Genomic DNA, 19,194 nt, shown 5'->3' with positions numbered 1-19,194 from the left:
TTCTCTTGGTATTTCGTAGGTCTTGGTGATTATATATTTCGCCTGTGTTTGTATATGTCTGTTAACGCCAATATCCTAATGCATCCAATCCTCACACCTTTCCATTGGTGAACCATAAGTTTGTTTAATGAATCTGTGATTGCCCTTCTCTGTGGAAGTATCTTCACTGGTATCAATTTTTATGTAACACCTATAAGTGATATCATATGATATGTGTCTTTCTTTTTCTGACTTACTACAAGTCATGTGATTCCCTCTAGACTCATCTACGGTGCTGAACATGGCATTGTGTCCTTTTTTCCCTTGGCTAATATTCCGTCTGCACATGTACCAGTTCTTCTTTGCCCACTCATCTGTTGATGGACTTTTTGGTTGCTTCCATGTCATGGCTATTGTAATGCTGCAGCAATGCACATTTGCCTGCCTGTGTCTTTGCAATTCTGTCTTCTTAGGTTATAGGCCCAGGAGTGGGCCGGCTGGATCATATGGTAGCAAAATGTTTACCTTATAGAGGCACCTCCATTCTGTCCTCATTAGTGGCTCTTACCAGGTTATGTCACACTTAAAGTTGACGGTATGCACTTCTCCACAGCACCCTCAGCATTTATTGTTTGTAGATTTTTTTTTTTGCTGATGTTTATCCTGACTAATGTGAGCTGATACCACTTTGTGGTTGGATTTGCATGCGTCTCATAATCACTTGAAATTCAGCTTTCTGGCATGTCCTTTTTTTCTTCAAACTGTGAGTACAGCTTACCTCTTCAAACTGTTTTCGTGGAGTATGTGTGACATTTAGAAATATTTTGGCCATTACCTCCCTCAAGACATTTGGAGGGCAGGTTTCATTTACAGACCTCCAGTACTGGTGCATAAGAAGTGACCCTCAGCACACGTTTTAAAGCTGCTGTTGCAGGTAATGGCCAGAGGGCGTCAGCATTTCTGCTTTTCCCAATCTGGTAAGTACGGAAACAGACCATCCTGACAGTGGTGTTCCTCGGGTATATATTAGAGTGGAATGTGACCCCAAAACCTGATGTGTCCTTACTTATGTTTGTTTTATAAATTGAATTTATATTTTTTATTGGAGTCATATTCCATTGTGTACATGGACCACTGTTTCTTTGTGCATTCCTCTGTCGGTGGACATTTTCGTAGCTTCCAAGTGTTGGCTATGGTAAATATTGCTGGAGTGCAGGATTGCCAGCCTGTGTCTTTATTATTTTTTTTTTTTGCGTGGTTCGTGTGCCTCTCACTGCTGTGGACACTCCCATTGCAGAGCACAGGCTCCGGATGCGCAGGCCCAGCAGCCATAGCTCACGGGACCAGCCGCTCTGCGGCATGTGGGATCTTCCCGAAACGGGGCATGAACCCATGTCTCCTGCATTGGCAGGCGGACTCTCAACCACTGCGCCACCAGTGAAGCCCAGCCTGTGTCTTTTTGATTCTCATCCCCTCAGGCGATAGGCCCAGCAGTGGGTATGCTTGATTGAATGGTAGCTCAGTATTTACCTTTACATTATTGGCTCATGTCCCACGTTGAACCAAGGGTAGGCATTTCTCCAAAACCCCTTCAGCATTTATTGTTTGCAGAATTTTTGCTGATGGCCATTCTGACTGGTGTGAGCTGATAGGTTTTTGTAATTTGGATTTGCATATCTTTAATTATTCCTAATGTTCAGCATTTTTCCACGCCTTTTAAAATTTCTGCTACAGAAAAACAGAAAAAAACGGAGAGTACAATTAACCTCTTGAAATGGTCTTCTTGGATGGTTGCCCTCTTTTGAATTTTGTGGTCAATTTTCGACCCCAGGATTGTTTTTGAGGGCAGGTGTCATTTACAGGCCTGCAATGAGTGTGAATATGTAGTGACCATTAGCACTGGGTTTAAAGCTGCTGTTGTGTGAAACGGCCACAAGGCAGCAGCATTTCTCCATTCCCAAATCTGGTTACTAGGGCAGCAGAGCCTTTCTGGGACCAATGGAATACAGAAGAAGGCATCATTGAATTCTACTACAGAATACCATGTCCTGGTGGATGGTAGAATGACCAGCAGGGTGTAGGAATTAGGAACTACTGGATGTATATCCTCGGTGGCTTCACTGACTGTCCTGACATCCTTTACCAGGTCCCCAGCCGCCCACTGGGCTCTGGTGGTCAGGCCACTCCCAGGTTACGGAGTTCACCTGCGCAACTACCCAGCAGCACATGGGGCTCTCGTAGTCAGGCCCCTTCCAGGATATGGGCCTAACCTGGGCATGTCCCCAGCAGCCCACGGGGCTCTCATGGTCAGGCCACTCCCAGGTTATGGAGCTCACCTGTGCATCTACCCAGCAGCCCATGGGGCTCTCGTAGTCAGGCCCCTCCTAGGATATGGGCCTAACCTGGGCATGTCCCCAGCAGCCCACCGGGCTCTCATGGTCAGGCCACTCCCAGGTTATGGAGCTCACCTGTGCATCTCCCCAGCAGCCTATGGGGCTCTCATAGTCAGGCCCTTCCCAGGATATGGAGCTCCCCTGGGCAGGTACCCCGGCAGGGCTGGGCACACAGGAACCATGCACATAGCCCTCATTGCAGAGCACCCCAGATCGCCTGTCACTCAGAGCTGACACAGAGCACCTCAGAGCAGACTTGAGCTAACAAACAGCAAGTCTGACAGGTCTGTGACCCTGGGCATCACTCTGTGTGGCTTCACTCTGCCTGGTCTTCCAGACACTTCCACTGCAGCCGGGGCACCAAGCCTCTGTCTCCACCCATCACCCCTCCTCTCCCTGACTCCTGAGTTCCTCTCATTAGGAGAGGGTCTTCTTGAAGTTGTCTCCCACTCATGGGCCAGATAAAATGATTAGAAAACAAGCCGGAGCTACAGCCCCTTGTGTATCGTGACTCTCAGGAGCCCACACCTGTTCCTTGGACGTGGTCGGTTCAGCGAGGTCCATTTTCGGCAATGTGAGCCCCTGAGGGGTGAGGATTGGCTGACCTGGGCAGCCTGACCCTGCTGGCCAGCCCTCCCCAGGTGTGCCTGGGTTGAGGTCAATATAAACACCGCTCCAGGCAGCAAGAGCCCGTGCAGCTGTGCCTGACGCCATATTCTCTGCCCCGTCAGCAGTCTCGGGGCTGTGCTGGTGGGAGTGAGTGAGGGGCCACAGCTTTGTGGGAGGCCCGGTGTCAGTGGGGCTCTGCTGGACTTTCTGCAGGAGTTGCCAGGCTGCCATCTGCTAAACAAGAGGATGTGTCACCCATACCTATCGCTGGAATTGCTCCCCGGGCAGAGGTGAGGAAGGAAAAAGGCAGTGGGGGCCAGGACAGGAGGGGTATCTCAGGCAGGGAAGTGGAAAGCTTCCAGAAGAGCGCCCGGGGCCAGGACCATCCTGGCTGGACTGCAGGCACCAAGTCGGCCTGCGTGCTGTCGCTGGTGTGGCTCCAGGGCCCTTCCTCTAGGCTTTCAAGTCCTTGTACATATTCAGGTGTTTTACCTGGGAAGGGTGGGAACAGTTCAGCAGCAGCTGGCCTGGGGCTCAACTCACGTTTACTCACAGATGCCTCGGCACGGTCCCCCAGCTTTGCAATGAGGACGCTCCTTGCGGGGGGCTGCTGGCTGCATGGCAGATGTTCAGAATTGTTGACCACTGGAGCAAGTGCCCTGATAGGGTTTTCCTCTGTATAACTGGCAGTGTCTGTTTTTTTTTTTTTTCTTTTTTGGTTCAAGGTAGATTTTATTCCTCTTTAATGTATTTATAGATATAAGCATGGAAATTATTCATTCATATAATTACATCTTTGTGAAGGGAAGAACATTTTTCTGTTTTATATTTTTAAATTTTATTTCTTTAAAAAATTTATGAAATTTTATTTTATTTATTTTTTATACAGCAGGTTATTATTAGTTATCTATATTATACATATACATGTATACAGGTCAATCTCAGTCTCCCAACTCATCCCACCACCACCACCCCATGGCTTCCCCTCCTTGATGTCCATAGGTTCGTTCTCTACCTCTGTGTCTCTATTTCTGCCCTGCAAACCTGTTCATCTGTACCATTTCTCTAGGTTCCACATATATGCATTAATATACAATATTTGTTTTTCTCTTTCTGACTTACTTCACTCTGTATGACAGTCTCTAGGTCCATCGACGTCTCTACAAATGATCCAGTTTCATCCCTTTCTATGGCTGAGTAATATTCCATTTTATATATGTACCACATCTTTATCCATTCCTCTGTCTGTGGGCATTTAGGTTGCTTCCATTACCTGGCTATTGTAAATAGTGCTGCAATGAACATTGTGGTGAATGTGTCTTTTTGATTTATGGTTTTCTCTGGGTATACGCCCAGAAGTGGGATTGCTGGATCATATGGTAATTCTATTTTTCATTTTTTAAGGGACCTCCATACTGTTCTCCATAGTGACTGTATCAATTTACATTCCCACCAATAGTGGAAGAGGGTTCCTTTTGTCCACACCCTCCCCAGCATTTATTGTTTGTAGATTTTCTGATGAGGCCCATTCTAACAGGTGTGAGGTGATACCTCATTGTACTTTGGATTTACAGTTCCCTAATAATTAATGATGTTGAGCAGCTTTTCATGTGCATCTTGGCCATCTCTATGTCTTCTTTGAAGAAAGGTCAATTTAGATGTTCTACCCATTTTTGTATTGGGTTGTTTGTTTTTTTAATATTAAGCTGCATGAGCTGTTTATATATATTGGAGATTAAAGCTTTGTCCACTGATTCGTTTGCAAATATTTTCTCCCATTCTGAGGGTGGCCTTTTTCCATTCCCGTTGTTTTAACAAAAAAAGAAAGAAAGAGAAAGAAGCAGAACACAAATGTGCATAAAATATGTCTCTTGAAACTGTCGTTTTGAAATGTGGACGTCTTTTGAAATTTTTGGTCGATATAGGACCCCAGGATTTGTTTTCAGAGCAGGTGTCATTTACAGGCCTGCAATTATTTTGAATATCCACTGACCATTAGCACTGGGATTAAAGCTGCTGTTGTGTGAAACGGCCACAAGGTGGCAGCAGTTCTCCTTTACCGAATCTGGTTACTAGGGCAACAGAGCCTCAATGGAAGTCGTGTTCTAGGTTGTAATTTAGAAGGGGATGTGCCAGGAGAAAGCCCCTTATGTTTGTCTCACTATTCTTGTTCTTTCTTTAAATTTAATTTTTATTTTTATATCACAGCAAGTTTGATTAAAATGTTTGGCTTGGTGTAGGTGTGCAAGATATGGTTCTTTTACACATATACATATGTCTGTTCTTCCTGGGATCCTTTTCCCACGTACCTTATGACAGAATGTTGAGTAGTCTTCTCTTGGTATTTCGTAGGTCTTGGTGATTATATATTTCGCCTGTGTTTGTATATGTCTGTTAACGCCAATATCCTAATGCATCCAATCCTCACACCTTTCCATTGCTGAACCATAAGTTTGTTTAATGAATCTGTGATTGCCCTTCTCTGTGGAAGTATCTTCACTGGTATCAATTTTTATGTAACACCTATAAGTGATATCATATGATATGTGTCTTTCTTTTTCTGACTTACTACAAGTCATGTGATTCCCTCTAGACTCATCTACGGTGCTGCACATGGCATTGTGTCCTTTTTTTCCTTGGCTAATATTCCGTCTGCACATGTACCAGTTCTTCTTTGCCCACTCATCTGTTGATGGACTTTTTGGTTGCTTCCATGTCATGGCTATTGTAATGCTGCAGCAATGCACATTTGCCTGCCTGTGTCTTTGCAATTCTGTCTTCTTAGGTTATAGGCCCAGGAGTGGGCCGGCTGGATCATATGGTAGCAAAATGTTTACCTTATAGAGGAACCTCCATTCTGTCCTCATTAGTGGCTCTTACCAGGTTATGTCACACTTAAAGTTGACGGTATGCACTTCTCCACAACACCCTCAGCATTTATTGTTTGTAGATTTTTTTTTTTGCTGATGTTTATCCTGACTAATGTGAGCTGATACCACTTTGTGGTTGGATTTGCATGCGTCTCATAATCACTTGAAATTCAGCTTTCTGGCATGTCCTTTTTTTCTTCAAACTGTGAGTACAGCTTACCTCTTCAAACTGTTTTCGTGGAGTATGTGTGACATTTAGAAATATTTTGGCCATTACCTCCCTCAAGACATTTGGAGGGCAGGTTTCATTTACAGACCTCCAGTACTGGTGCATAAGAAGTGACCCTCAGCACACGTTTTAAAGCTGCTGTTGCAGGTAATGGCCAGAGGGCGTCAGCATTTCTGCTTTTCCCAATCTGGTAAGTACGGAAACAGACCATCCTGACAGTGGTGTTCCTCGGGTATATATTAGAGTGGAATGTGACCCCAAAACCTGATGTGTCCTTACTTATGTTTGTTTTATAAATTGAATTTATATTTTTTATTGGAGTCATATTCCATTGTGTACATGGACCACTGTTTCTTTGTGCATTCCTCTGTCGGTGGACATTTTCGTAGCTTCCAAGTGTTGGCTATGGTAAATATTGCTGGAGTGCAGGATTGCCAGCCTGTGTCTTTATTATTTTTTTTTTTTTGCGTGGTTCGTGTGCCTCTCACTGCTGTGGACACTCCCATTGCAGAGCACAGGCTCCGGATGCGCAGGCCCAGCAGCCATAGCTCACGGGACCAGCCGCTCTGCGGCATGTGGGATCTTCCCGAAACGGGGCATGAACCCATGTCTCCTGCATTGGCAGGCGGACTCTCAACCACTGCGCCACCAGTGAAGCCCAGCCTGTGTCTTTTTGATTCTCATCCCCTCAGGCGATAGGCCCAGCAGTGGGTATGCTTGATTGAATGGTAGCTCAGTATTTACCTTTACATTATTGGCTCATGTCCCACGTTGAACCAAGGGTAGGCATTTCTCCAAAACCCCTTCAGCATTTATTGTTTGCAGAATTTTTGCTGATGGCCATTCTGACTGGTGTGAGCTGATAGGTTTTTGTAATTTGGATTTGCATATCTTTAATTATTCCTAATGTTCAGCATTTTTCCACGCCTTTTAAAATTTCTGCTACAGAAAAACAGAAAAAAAACGGAGAGTACAATTAACCTCTTGAAATGGTCTTCTTGGATGGTTGCCCTCTTTTGAATTTTGTGGTCAATTTTCGACCCCAGGATTGTTTTTGAGGGCAGGTGTCATTTACAGGCCTGCAATGAGTGTGAATATGTAGTGACCATTAGCACTGGGTTTAAAGCTGCTGTTGTGTGAAACGGCCACAAGGCAGCAGCATTTCTCCATTCCCAAATCTGGTTACTAGGGCAGCAGAGCCTTTCTGGGACCAATGGAATACAGAAGAAGGCATCATTGAATTCTACTACAGAATACCATGTCCTGGTGGATGGTAGAATGACCAGCAGGGTGTAGGAATTAGGAACTACTGGATGTATATCCTCGGTGGCTTCACTGACTGTCCTGACATCCTTTACCAGGTCCCCAGCCGCCCACTGGGCTCTGGTGGTCAGGCCACTCCCAGGTTACGCAGTTCACCTGTGCAACTACCCAGCAGCACATGGGGCTCTCGTAGTCAGGCCCCTTCCAGGATATGGGCCTAACCTGGGCATGTCCCCAGCAGCCCACGGGGCTCTCATGGTCAGGCCACTCCCAGGTTATGGAGCTCACCTGTGCATCTACCCAGCAGCCCATGGGGCTCTCGTAGTCAGGCCCCTCCCAGGATATGGGCCTAACCTGGGCATGTCCCCAGCAGCCCACCGGGCTCTCATGGTCAGGCCACTCCCAGGTTATGGAGCTCACCTGTGCATCTCCCCAGCAGCCTATGGGGCTCTCATAGTCAGGCCCTTCCCAGGATACGGAGCTCCCCTGGGCAGGTACCCCGGCAGGGCTGGGCACACAGGAACCATGCACATAGCCCTCATTGCAGAGCACCCCAGATCGCCTGTCACTCAGAGCTGACACAGAGCACCTCAGAGCAGACTTGAGCTAACAAACAGCAAGTCTGACAGGTCTGTGACCCTGGGCATCACTCTGTGTGGCTTCACTCTGCCTGGTCTTCCAGAGACTTCCACTGCAGCCGGGGCACCTAGCCTCTGTCTCCACCCATCACCCCTCCTCTCCCTGACTCCTGAGTTCCTCTCATTAGGAGAGGGTCTTCTTGAAGTTGTCTCCCACTCATGGGCCAGATAAAATGATTAGAAAACAAGCCGGAGCTACAGCCCCTTGTGTATCGTGACTCTCAGGAGCCCACACCTGTTCCTTGGACGTGGTCGGTTCAGCGAGGTCCATTTTCGGCAATGTGAGCCCCTGAGGGGTGAGGATTGGCTGACCTGGGCAGCCTGACCCTGCTGGCCAGCCCTCCCCAGGTGTGCCTGGGTTGAGGTCAATATAAACACCGCTCCAGGCAGCAAGAGCCCGTGCAGCTGTGCCTGACGCCATATTCTCTGCCCCGTCAGCAGTCTCGGGGCTGTGCTGGTGGGAGTGAGTGAGGGGCCACAGCTTTGTGGGAGGCCCGGTGTCAGTGGGGCTCTGCTGGACTTTCTGCAGGAGTTGCCAGGCTGCCATCTGCTAAAGAAGAGGATGTGTCACCCATACCTATCGCTGGAATTGCTCCCCGGGCAGAGGTGAGGAAGGAAAAAGGCAGTGGGGGCCAGGACAGGAGGGGTATCTCAGGCAGGGAAATGGAAAGCTTCCAGAAGAGCGCCCGGGGCCAGGACCATCCTGGCTGGACTGCAGGCACCAAGTCGGCCTGCGTGCTGTCGCTGGTGTGGCTCCAGGGCCCTTCCTCTAGGCTTTCAAGTCCTTGTACATATTCAGGTGTTTTACCTGGGAAGGGTGGGAACAGTTCAGCAGTAGCTGGCCTGGGGCTCAACTCACGTTTACTCACAGACGCCTCGGCACGGTCCCCCAGCTTTGCAATGAGGACGCTCCTTGCGGGGGGCTGCTGGCTGCATAGCAGATGTTCAGAATTGTTGACCACTGGAGCAAGTGCCCTGATAGGGTTTTCCTCTGTATAACTGGCGGTGTCTGTTTTTTTTTTTTTTTTCTTTTTTGGTTCAAGGTAGATTTTATTCCTCTTTAATGTATTTATAGATATAAGCATGGAAATTATTCATTCATATAATTACATCTTTGTGAAGGGAAGAACATTTTTCTGTTTTATATTTTTAAATTTTATTTCTTTAAAAAATTTTTGAAATTTTATTTTATTTATTTTTTATACAGCAGGTTATTATTAGTTATCTATATTATACATATACATGTATACAGGTCAATCTCAGTCTCCCAACTCATCCCACCACCACCACCCCATGGCTTCCCCTCCTTGATGTCCATAGGTTCGTTCTCTACCTCTGTGTCTCTATTTCTGCCCTGCAAACCTGTTCATCTGTACCATTTCTCTAGGTTCCACATATATGCATTAATATACAATATTTGTTTTTCTCTTTCTGACTTACTTCACTCTGTATGACAGTCTCTAGGTCCATCGACGTCTCTACAAATGATCCAGTTTCATCCCTTTCTATGGCTGAGTAATATTCCATTTTATATATGTACCACATCTTTATCCATTCCTCTGTCTGTGGGCATTTAGGTTGCTTCCATTACCTGGCTATTGTAAATAGTGCTGCAATGAACATTGTGGTGAATGTGTCTTTTTGATTTATGGTTTTCTCTGGGTATACGCCCAGAAGTGGGATTGCTGGATCATATGGTAATTCTATTTTTCGTTTTTTAAGGGACCTCCATACTGTTCTCCATAGTGACTGTATCAATTTACATTCCCACCAATAGTGGAAGAGGGTTCCTTTTGTCCACACCCTCCCCAGCATTTATTGTTTGTAGATTTTCTGATGAGGCCCATTCTAACAGGTGTGAGGTGATACCTCATTGTACTTTGGATTTACAGTTCCCTAATAATTAATGATGTTGAGCAGCTTTTCATGTGCATCTTGGCCATCTCTATGTCTTCTTTGAAGAAAGGTCAATTTAGATGTTCTACCCATTTTTGTATTGGGTTGTTTGTTTTTTTAATATTAAGCTGCATGAGCTGTTTATATATATTGGAGATTAAAGCTTTGTCCACTGATTCGTTTGCAAATATTTTCTCCCATTCTGAGGGTGGCCTTTTTCCATTCCCGTTGTTTTAACAAAAAAAGAAAGAAAGAGAAAGAAGCAGAACACAAATGTGCATAAAATATGTCTCTTGAAACTGTCGTTTTGAAATGTGGACGTCTTTTGAAATTTTTGGTCGATATAGGACCCCAGGATTTGTTTTCAGAGCAGGTGTCATTTACAGGCCTGCAATTATTTTGAATATCCACTGACCATTAGCACTGGGATTAAAGCTGCTGTTGTGTGAAACGGCCACAAGGTGGCAGCAGTTCTCCTTTACCGAATCTGGTTACTAGGGCAACAGAGCCTCAATGGAAGTCGTGTTCTAGGTTGTAATTTAGAAGGGGATGTGCCAGGAGAAAGCCCCTTATGTTTGTCTCACTATTCTTGTTCTTTCTTTAAATTTAATTTTTATTTTTATATCACAGCAAGTTTGATTAAAATGTTTGGCTTGGTGTAGGTGTGCAAGATATGGTTCTTTTACACATATACATATGTCTGTTCTTCCTGGGATCCTTTTCCCACGTACCTTATGACAGAATGTTGAGTAGTCTTCTCTTGGTATTTCGTAGGTCTTGGTGATTATATATTTCGCCTGTGTTTGTATATGTCTGTTAACGCCAATATCCTAATGCATCCAATCCTCACACCTTTCCATTGGTGAACCATAAGTTTGTTTAATGAATCTGTGATTGCCCTTCTCTGTGGAAGTATCTTCACTGGTATCAATTTTTATGTAACACCTATAAGTGATATCATATGATATGTGTCTTTCTTTTTCTGACTTACTACAAGTCATGTGATTCCCTCTAGACTCATCTACGGTGCTGAACATGGCATTGTGTCCTTTTTTTCCTTGGCTAATATTCCGTCTGCACATGTACCAGTTCTTCTTTGCCCACTCATCTGTTGATGGACTTTTTGGTTGCTTCCATGTCATGGCTATTGTAATGCTGCAGCAATGCACATTTGCCTGCCTGTGTCTTTGCAATTCTGTCTTCTTAGGTTATAGGCCCAGGAGTGGGCCGGCTGGATCATATGGTAGCAAAATGTTTACCTTATAGAGGCACCTCCATTCTGTCCTCATTAGTGGCTCTTACCAGGTTATGTCACACTTAAAGTTGACGGTATGCACTTCTCCACAGCACCCTCAGCATTTATTGTTTGTAGATTTTTTTTTTTGCTGATGTTTATCCTGACTAATGTGAGCTGATACCACTTTGTGGTTGGATTTGCATGCGTCTCATAATCACTTGAAATTCAGCTTTCTGGCATGTCCTTTTTTTCTTCAAACTGTGAGTACAGCTTACCTCTTCAAACTGTTTTCGTGGAGTATGTGTGACATTTAGAAATATTTTGGCCATTACCTCCCTCAAGACATTTGGAGGGCAGGTTTCATTTACAGACCTCCAGTACTGGTGCATAAGAAGTGACCCTCAGCACACGTTTTAAAGCTGCTGTTGCAGGTAATGGCCAGAGGGCGTCAGCATTTCTGCTTTTCCCAATCTGGTAAGTACGGAAACAGACCATCCTGACAGTGGTGTTCCTCGGGTATATATTAGAGTGGAATGTGACCCCAAAACCTGATGTGTCCTTACTTATGTTTGTTTTATAAATTGAATTTATATTTTTTATTGGAGTCATATTCCATTGTGTACATGGACCACTGTTTCTTTGTGCATTCCTCTGTCGGTGGACATTTTCGTAGCTTCCAAGTGTTGGCTATGGTAAATATTGCTGGAGTGCAGGATTGCCAGCCTGTGTCTTTATTATTTTTTTTTTTTGCGTGGTTCGTGTGCCTCTCACTGCTGTGGACACTCCCATTGCAGAGCACAGGCTCCGGATGCGCAGGCCCAGCAGCCATAGCTCACGGGACCAGCCGCTCTGCGGCATGTGGGATCTTCCCGAAACGGGGCATGAACCCATGTCTCCTGCATTGGCAGGCGGACTCTCAACCACTGCGCCACCAGTGAAGCCCAGCCTGTGTCTTTTTGATTCTCATCCCCTCAGGCGATAGGCCCAGCAGTGGGTATGCTTGATTGAATGGTAGCTCAGTATTTACCTTTACATTATTGGCTCATGTCCCACGTTGAACCAAGGGTAGGCATTTCTCCAAAACCCCTTCAGCATTTATTGTTTGCAGAATTTTTGCTGATGGCCATTCTGACTGGTGTGAGCTGATAGGTTTTTGTAATTTGGATTTGCATATCTTTAATTATTCCTAATGTTCAGCATTTTTCCACGCCTTTTAAAATTTCTGCTACAGAAAAACAGAAAAAAACGGAGAGTACAATTAACCTCTTGAAATGGTCTTCTTGGATGGTTGCCCTCTTTTGAATTTTGTGGTCAATTTTCGACCCCAGGATTGTTTTTGAGGGCAGGTGTCATTTACAGGCCTGCAATGAGTGTGAATATGTAGTGACCATTAGCACTGGGTTTAAAGCTGCTGTTGTGTGAAACGGCCACAAGGCAGCAGCATTTCTCCATTCCCAAATCTGGTTACTAGGGCAGCAGAGCCTTTCTGGGACCAATGGAATACAGAAGAAGGCATCATTGAATTCTACTACAGAATACCATGTCCTGGTGAATGGTAGAATGACCAGCAGGGTGTAGGAATTAGGAACTACTGGATGTATATCCTCGGTGGCTTCACTGAGTGTCCTGACATCCTTTAGCAGGTCCCCAGCCGCCCACTGGGCTCTGGTGGTCAGGCCACTCCCAGGTTACGGAGTTCACCTGCGCAACTACCCAGCAGCACATGGGGCTCTCGTAGTCAGGCCCCTTCCAGGATATGGGCCTAACCTGGGCATGTCCCCAGCAGCCCACGGGGCTCTCATGGTCAGGCCACTCCCAGGTTATGGAGCTCACCTGTGCATCTACCCAGCAGCCCATGGGGCTCTCGTAGTCAGGCCCCTCCCAGGATATGGGCCTAACCTGGGCATGTCCCCAGCAGCCCACCGGGCTCTCATGGTCAGGCCACTCCCAGGTTATGGAGCTCACCTGTGCATCTCCCCAGCAGCCTATGGGGCTCTCATAGTCAGGCCCTTCCCAGGATACGGAGCTCCCCTGGGCAGGTACCCCGGCAGGGCTGGGCACACAGGAACCATGCACATAGCCCTCATTGCAGAGCACCCCAGATCGCCTGTCACTCAGAGCTGACACAGAGCACCTCAGAGCAGACTTGAGCTAACAAACAGCAAGTCTGACAGGTCTGTGACCCTGGGCATCACTCTGTGTGGCTTCACTCTGCCTGGTCTTCCAGAGACTTCCACTGCAGCCGGGGCACCAAGCCTCTGTCTCCACCCATCACCCCTCCTCTCCCTGACTCCTGAGTTCCTCTCATTAGGAGAGGGTCTTCTTGAAGTTGTCTCCCACTCATGGGCCAGATAAAATGATTAGAAAACAAGCCGGAGCTACAGCCCCTTGTGTATCGTGACTCTCAGGAGCCCACACCTGTTCCTTGGACGTGGTCGGTTCAGCGAGGTCCATTTTCGGCAATGTGAGCCCCTGAGGGGTGAGGATTGGCTGACCTGGGCAGCCTGACCCTGCTGGCCAGCCCTCCCCAGGTGTGCCTGGGTTGAGGTCAATATAAACACCGCTCCAGGCAGCAAGAGCCCGTGCAGCTGTGCCTGATGCCATATTCTCTGCCCCGTCAGCAGTCTCGGGGCTGTGCTGGTGGGAGTGAGTGAGGGGCCACAGCTTTGTGGGAGGCCCGGTGTCAGTGGGGCTCTGCTGGACTTTCTGCAGGAGTTGCCAGGCTGCCATCTGCTAAAGAAGAGGATGTGTCACCCATACCTATCGCTGGAATTGCTCCCCGGGCAGAGGTGAGGAAGGAAAAAGGCAGTGGGGGCCAGGACAGGAGGGGTATCTCAGGCAGGGAAATGGAAAGCTTCCAGAAGAGCGCCCGGGGCCAGGACCATCCTGGCTGGACTGCAGGCACCAAGTCGGCCTGCGTGCTGTCGCTGGTGTGGCTCCAGGGCCCTTCCTCTAGGCTTTCAAGTCCTTGTACATATTCAGGTGTTTTACCTGGGAAGGGTGGGAACAGTTCAGCAGCAGCTGGCCTGGGGCTCAACTCACGTTTACTCACAGACGCCTCGGCACGGTCCCCCAGCTTTGCAATGAGGACGCTCCTTGCGGGGGGCTGCTGGCTGCATGGCAGATGTTCAGAATTGTTGACCACTGGAGCAAGTGCCCTGATAGGATTTTCCTCTGTATAACTGGCGGTGTCTGTTTTTTTTTTTTTTTTTCTTTTTTGGTTCAAGGTAGATTTTATTCCTCTTTAATGTATTTATAGATAGAAGCATGGAAATTATTCATTCATATAATTACATCTTTGTGAAGGGAAGAACATTTTTCTGTTTTATATTTTTAAAATTTATTTCTTTTAAAAAAGTTTTGAAATTTTATTTTATTTATTTTTTATACAGCAGGTTATTATTAGTTATCTATATTATACATATACATGTATACAGGTCAATCTCAGTCTCCCAACTCATCCCACCACCACCACCCCATGGCTTCCCCTCCTTGATGTCCATAGGTTCGTTCTCTACCTCTGTGTCTCTATTTCTGCCCTGCAAACCTGTTCATCTGTACCATTTCTCTAGGTTCCACATATATGCATTAATATACAATATTTGTTTTTCTCTTTCTGACTTACTTCACTCTGTATGACAGTCTCTAGGTCCATCGACGTCTCTACAAATGATCCAGTTTCATCCCTTTCTATGGCTGAGTAATATTCCATTTTATATATGTACCACATCTTTATCCATTCCTCTGTCTGTGGGCATTTAGGTTGCTTCCATTACCTGGCTATTGTAAATAGTGCTGCAATGAACATTGTGGTGAATGTGTCTTTTTGATTTATGGTTTTCTCTGGGTATACGCCCAGAAGTGGGATTGCTGGATCATATGGTAATTCTATTTTTCGTTTTTTAAGGGACCTCCATACTGTTCTCCATAGTGACTGTATCAATTTACATTCCCACCAATAGTGGAAGAGGGTTCCTTTTGTCCACACCCTCCCCAGCATTTATTGTTTGTAGATTTTCTGATGAGGCCCATTCTAACAGGTGTGAGGTGATACCTCATTGTAGTTTGGATTTACAGTTCCCTAATAATTAATGATGTTGAGCAGCTTTTCATGTGCATCTTGGCCATCTCTATGTCTTCTTTGAAGAAAGGTCAATTTAGATGTTCTACCCATTTTTGTATTGGGTTGTTTGTTTTTTTAATATTAAGCTGCATGAGCTGTTTATATATATTGGAGATTAAAGCTTTGTCCACTGATTCGTTTGCAAATATTTTCTCCCATTCTGAGGGTTGCCTTTTTCCATTCTCGTTGTTTTAACAAAAAAAGAAAGAAAGAGAAAGAAGCAGAACACAAATGTGCATAAAATATGTCTCTTGAAACTGTCGTTTTGAAATGTGGACGTCTTTTGAAATTTTTGGTCGATATAGGACCCCAGGATTTGTTTTCAGAGCAGGTGTCATTTACAGGCCTGCAATTATTTTGAATATCCACTGACCATTAGCACTGGGATTAAAGCTGCTGTTGTGTGAAACGGCCACAAGGTGGCAGCAGTTCTCCTTTACCGAATCTGGTTACTAGGGCAACAGAGCCTCAATGGAAGTCGTGTTCTAGGTTGTAATTTAGAAGGGGATGTGCCAGGAGAAAGCCCCTTATGTTTGTCTCACTATTCTTGTTCTTTCTTTAAATTTAATTTTTATTTTTATATCACAGCAAGTTTGATTAAAATGTTTGGCTTGGTGTAGGTGTGCAAGATATGGTTCTTTTACACATATACATATGTCTGTTCTTCCTGGGATCCTTTTCCCACGTACCTTATGACAGAATGTTGAGTAGTCTTCTCTTGGTATTTCGTAGGTCTTGGTGATTATATATTTCGCCTGTGTTTGTATATGTCTGTTAACGCCAATATCCTAATGCATCCAATCCTCACACCTTTCCATTGGTGAACCATAAGTTTGTTTAATGAATCTGTGATTGCCCTTCTCTGTGGAAGTATCTTCACTGGTATCAATTTTTATGTAACACCTATAAGTGATATCATATGATATGTGTCTTTCTTTTTCTGACTTACTACAAGTCATGTGATTCCCTCTAGACTCATCTACGGTGCTGAACATGGCATTGTGTCCTTTTTTTCCTTGGCTAATATTCCGTCTGCACATGTACCAGTTCTTCTTTGCCCACTCATCTGTTGATGGACTTTTTGGTTGCTTCCATGTCATGGCTATTGTAATGCTGCAGCAATGCACATTTGCCTGCCTGTGTCTTTGCAATTCTGTCTTCTTAGGTTATAGGCCCAGGAGTGGGCCGGCTGGATCATATGGTAGCAAAATGTTTACCTTATAGAGGCACCTCCATTCTGTCCTCATTAGTGGCTCTTACCAGGTTATGTCACACTTAAAGTTGACGGTATGCACTTCTCCACAGCACCCTCAGCATTTATTGTTTGTAGATTTTTTTTTTTGCTGATGTTTATCCTGACTAATGTGAGCTGATACCACTTTGTGGTTGGATTTGCATGCGTCTCATAATCACTTGAAATTCAGCTTTCTGGCATGTCCTTTTTTTCTTCAAACTGTGAGTACAGCTTACCTCTTCAAACTGTTTTCGTGGAGTATGTGTGACATTTAGAAATATTTTGGCCATTACCTCCCTCAAGACATTTGGAGGGCAGGTTTCATTTACAGACCTCCAGTACTGGTGCATAAGAAGTGACCCTCAGCACACGTTTTAAAGCTGCTGTTGCAGGTAATGGCCAGAGGGCGTCAGCATTTCTGCTTTTCCCAATCTGGTAAGTACGGAAACAGACCATCCTGACAGTGGTGTTCCTCGGGTATATATTAGAGTGGAATGTGACCCCAAAACCTGATGTGTCCTTACTTATGTTTGTTTTATAAATTGAATTTATATTTTTTATTGGAGTCATATTCCATTGTGTACATGGACCACTGTTTCTTTGTGCATTCCTCTGTCGGTGGACATTTTCGTAGCTTCCAAGTGTTGGCTATGGTAAATATTGCTGGAGTGCAGGATTGCCAGCCTGTGTCTTTATTATTTTTTTTTTTTGCGTGGTTCGTGTGCCTCTCACTGCTGTGGACACTCCCATTGCAGAGCACAGGCTCCGGATGCGCAGGCCCAGCAGCCATAGCTCACGGGACCAGCCGCTCTGCGGCATGTGGGATCTTCCCGAAACGGGGCATGAACCCATGTCTCCTGCATTGGCAGGCGGACTCTCAACCACTGCGCCACCAGTGAAGCCCAGCCTGTGTCTTTTTGATTCTCATCCCCTCAGGCGATAGGCCCAGCAGTGGGTATGCTTGATTGAATGGTAGCTCAGTATTTACCTTTACATTATTGGCTCATGTCCCACGTTGAACCAAGGGTAGGCATTTCTCCAAAACCCCTTCAGCATTTATTGTTTGCAGAATTTTTGCTGATGGCCATTCTGACTGGTGTGAGCTGATAGGTTTTTGTAATTTGGATTTGCATATCTTTAATTATTCCTAATGTTCAGCATTTTTCCACGCCTTTTAAAATTTCTGCTACAGAAAAACAGAAAAAAACGGAGAGTACAATTAACCTCTTGAAATGGTCTTCTTGGATGGTTGCCCTCTTTTGAATTTTGTGGTCAATTTTCGACCCCAGGATTGTTTTTGAGGGCAGGTGTCATTTACAGGCCTGCAATGAGTGTGAATATGTAGTGACCATTAGCACTGGGTTTAAAGCTGCTGTTGTGTGAAACGGCCACAAGGCAGCAGCATTTCTCCATTCCCAAATCTGGTTACTAGGGCAGCAGAACCTTTCTGGGACCAATGGAATACAGAAGAAGGCATCATTGAATTCTACTACAGAATACCATGTCCTGGTGGATGGTAGAATGACCAGCAGGGTGTAGGAATTAGGAACTACTGGATGTATATCCTCGGTGGCTTCACTGACTGTCCTGACATCCTTTACCAGGTCCCCAGCCGCCCACTGGGCTCTGGTGGTCAGGCCACTCCCAGGTTACGGAGTTCACCTGCGCAACTACCCAGCAGCACATGGGGCTCTCGTAGTCAGGCCCCTTCCAGGATATGGGCCTAACCTGGGCATGTCCCCAGCAGCCCACGGGGCTCTCATGGTCAGGCCACTCCCAGGTTATGGAGCTCACCTGTGCATCTACCCAGCAGCCCATGGGGCTCTCGTAGTCAGGCCCCTCCCAGGATATGGGCCTAACCTGGGCATGTCCCCAGCAGCCCACCGGGCTCTCATGGTCAGGCCACTCCCAGGTTATGGAGCTCACCTGTGCATCTCCCCAGCAGCCTATGGGGCTCTCATAGTCAGGCCCTTCCCAGGATACGGAGCTCCCCTGGGCAGGTACCCCGGCAGGGCTGGGCGCACAGGAACCATGCACTTAGCCCTCATTGCAGAGCACCCCAGATCGCCTGTCACTCAGAGCTGACACAGAGCACCTCAGAGCAGACTTGAGCTAACAAACAGCAAGTCTGACAGGTCTGTGACCCTGGGCATCACTCTGTGTGGCTTCACTCTGCCTGGTCTTCCAGAGACTTCCACTGCAGCCGGGGCACCAAGCCTCTGTCTCCACCCATCACCCCTCCTCTCCCTGACTCCTGAGTTCCTCTCATTAGGAGAGGGTCTTCTTGAAGTTGTCTCCCACTCATGGGCCAGATAAAATGATTAGAAAACAAGCCGGAGCTACAGCCCCTTGTGTATCGTGACTCTCAGGAGCCCACACCTGTTCCTTGGACGTGGTCGGTTCAGCGAGGTCCATTTTCGGCAATGTGAGCCCCTGAGGGGTGAGGATTGGCTGACCTGGGCAGCCTGACCCTGCTGGCCAGCCCTCCCCAGGTGTGCCTGGGTTGAGGTCAATATAAACACCGCTCCAGGCAGCAAGAGCCCGTGCAGCTGTGCCTGACGCCATATTCTCTGCCCCGTCAGCAGTCTCGGGGCTGTGCTGGTGGGAGTGAGTGAGGGGCCACAGCTTTGTGGGAGGCCCGGTGTCAGTGGGGCTCTGCTGGACTTTCTGCAGGAGTTGCCAGGCTGCCATCTGCTAAAGAAGAGGATGTGTCACCCATACCT

Source organism: Mesoplodon densirostris, chromosome 1, assembly GCF_025265405.1.
Source record: "Mesoplodon densirostris isolate mMesDen1 chromosome 1, mMesDen1 primary haplotype, whole genome shotgun sequence".
Classification (NCBI taxonomy): domain Eukaryota; kingdom Metazoa; phylum Chordata; class Mammalia; order Artiodactyla; family Ziphiidae; genus Mesoplodon; species Mesoplodon densirostris.
The sequence above is the reverse complement of the archived record's forward strand: the minus strand, read 5'-3'. Positions refer to the sequence as shown.